At 41.2% G+C, this 2,898-nt stretch overlaps 2 protein-coding genes across 3 annotated transcripts in view; one reads left to right on the top strand and one right to left on the bottom strand.

Annotated features, from left to right (window-relative positions):
- Positions 1-2,898, top strand: part of LOC106518864 (gamma-aminobutyric acid receptor subunit alpha-5) — a 44,780-nt gene that overhangs the window by 20,528 nt on the left and 21,354 nt on the right. The window lies entirely within an intron of this gene.
- Positions 1-2,898, bottom strand: part of LOC106518863 (gamma-aminobutyric acid receptor subunit beta-3) — a 93,692-nt gene that overhangs the window by 80,755 nt on the left and 10,039 nt on the right. The window lies entirely within an intron of this gene.

The raw sequence follows: 2,898 nt of genomic DNA, 5'->3' as shown, positions 1-2,898 counted from the left end.
ATATATATGTATTGTTTTTTTTTTTCAACACTAGTATGGTAAGCCAATTTGTAATGTAATAATAAGTAACATTTTAAAAGTAAATGACAAGGCAGGTTAATTATCATAGCCAGACWGGATTTTTAAAGCCATATAGCATGCCAATTTATCATGTAATAGCTAAGCTAAATTTTTAAAACCTGTATGGTAAGGTTATTTATCATTTAACAGACTGGGTTTCTAAAACTTTAAAATTAAGCCAACTTATATTATAGTTGGACATGGTTTTTCAAAACCAGTTTATAAAACCAATTTATCATGTGATGGTTTTATTGGATTTTTGAACCTATATGGTAAGCAATTCAAAACCCTTATGTCAAGCCAATTTATCATGTGAAAATTAATTATTTTTCAAAAATAAAATGGCAAGGACATTCAATAGTTTGACTTGATGTATCAACCTGTATGGCAAGCTAATTACCTCCGCCAAGCGGGGGGAGGTAATATTTTTGGTAGCGTATGCCTGTCGTTCTGTCTGTGGACAAAATTAATCAAAAACTTGTGGACGGATTGCCCTGGCATTTTTACCACATGTGGGTATTCGCCAAATGAACACACCATTCAATTTTGGTGAGGTTCTGGATCACGGTGCGGAGACAGGAATTTTTCTTTTAATTCGAGCGAATCAGCCAKAAGTTGCGAGCTCCCCCAGCCSTGCACAGAACTTCAGGAACGTGTTGCTACGTTACGGGAATAACTGAGAAGACGCGGGCGCAACCGAGCCGAACCTGGTACCAGCCCACGAGCTGAATCACCRGTCYCCCGCCCGYCGTCTGCGMGCGGTGTTTCACTTCAGCCCCTGAACCACCGGCCCACGGACTGCACCACCGGCCCAGATGCAGGTTAGAGGGCCGGTGGTTCAGTCCGTGAACCGGCCCACAGGCTGGAGTGAACCACCAGTCTGATGCGCGCGATTCATCTGCAGTTTAGCTATATTTTAAATGAGGGGTATTATGTATTTTCTAGTCACAGAGTCTAATACCACAATCAAGTAACTATTTTACCTTTAGTTGTTATAAAAATTCTGTAAATAAAAAAACTGACTTTGCATCTAATTGCCTTGAAATTGGACTCTGTGTCTTTAAGGACCTCCTACCATTTCCAACACTCCCACACTTAAGCACTTCTGCACAACAACGCTTCAGGAGAGGGCTGCTCCATGGGGCGAGAGCTCGGCAGCAGACTGAGTTCCATGGAGGAGCTTTGTGTAAATAGGCCGTGCTTTGTACCAGTATGTGTTTAGGCAGCTCCATGTGGCTACCACAGAATAATCAAGGATTGCTCAAACGTRAATGAAAGCAACACTCTGGAYATGTTTTTGATGAGGGAATGACATAGCATGATATAAAGCTTAAAAAAGTCGATTTTGCATACCCCTCCCCCTTTTTTTCTCAACTCTTATAGCAAGCTAATTTATAATGTAATATACAAAACTGTCCCCAGGTTCTACAAGCTTTTTTCAAACCAATTTATCATACTATAGTTAGAAGGGTTTAATGTCTAAAAACTGTAATTAGAGATAAGGGCGTGGTGTGATTAAATGTGGCACTGGCCTGCCGTAGAACCCTCTATAGCTATTGAGGCCAGTGATGGGACAGGTCCTGTATTTAGACAGGGAGTGTCCCAGTTTTATTTAAAGACCCACACCCCGGAGATCTGTCGGGCTTAAAGGATGAGGCTCTTATCCCAAGATTGCGGTGAGATGTGGCCCCGCCCACACTTTCCAGGTGGCATTGCACCTGTGAGTGTAATCCAATTACATGGTGAGAAGCTGCCGGATTCTTCTAAGGTCATCTACCTAATCAGCCCCAAGCAGGATGCAGGTGAAAGGTGTAAAAGAGACGTGAGCTGAGCTAAAGAGAAGGGCTCAAGAGTTAAATGACTGAGACAAAGCTAAAAGAAGCAGAACACTAGCTGAAAGCTAAAAGGAACAAGACACCAACTAAAAGAACTAAAAGTAGAAAAGCTAAAAGCCAAATGTAGCAACACTCTAGCTAAAGGTAAATGTAGCAAAATACTACCTAAAACCTAAAGTAGCAAGACCCTAGATAAAACTTTGATAAACACAGAAGTAGCAAAAGGGTAGCTAAAAGTATAAAAAGGCTGAAAGCTAAAAGTAACAAAATGGTGGCTAGAGGCTAAAAGTAGCAAAAAATCAGCCAAATGTTTACTAGATCACTGGTGTCCAAAGTCGGTCCTCAAGGTGTCCTGCATGYTTTTGGAGCTKCCCTGGTTCAACACAGCTGAACCTAAGGAGTGCTTAATTAGTAGGCTTCCTCAGTATTCAATCAAGGTCTACAGAGGCCTACTAATTAAGCACTGTTTAGGTTCAGCTGTGTTGAACCAGGGAAGCTCCAAAAGCATGCAGGACCCTGTCCCTTGAGGACCGACTTTGGACACCACTGGGCTAGATAAAAGTAGCAGAGTGTTAGCTACATGCTAAATGTAACAAAAATCTATCTAAAGTGGTAAAACGGTAGCTTAAAATGTAAGTAGCAAAAGTAGAAAAAGATAGCTAGAAGGTAAACATAGCAAAATGGTTTCTACAGGCTAAAAAWGCAAAGGCTAGCTAGATGGTAAAAGTAGCAAAATGGTGGCTAAATGTAACAAAATGCTATCCAAAGTAGCCAAACAGCAGCTAAAAACTAAAGTAGCAAAGGCTAGCTAAAAGTACTGTAGAAAAAGGATACCTAGATTKTAAACGGCAAAACAGTGTCTACGTGTGAAAAATGCAAGGGTAAGCTAAGAGTTCAAAGTAGCAGAACGACGGTGACCGGATGTTCTGAACTGTGTGGGACTGTCCCATATTTTTCACTCCTGTCCTCGCAAGTTGAAACAATGTCCTGCATTTGACTGGGT

This window comes from Austrofundulus limnaeus, unplaced genomic scaffold (assembly GCF_001266775.1).
Source record: "Austrofundulus limnaeus strain Quisiro unplaced genomic scaffold, Austrofundulus_limnaeus-1.0 Scaffold67, whole genome shotgun sequence".
Lineage (NCBI taxonomy): Eukaryota > Metazoa > Chordata > Actinopteri > Cyprinodontiformes > Rivulidae > Austrofundulus > Austrofundulus limnaeus.
Note: the sequence above shows the minus strand (reverse complement) of the source record. Positions and strands in the feature narration are given on the sequence as shown.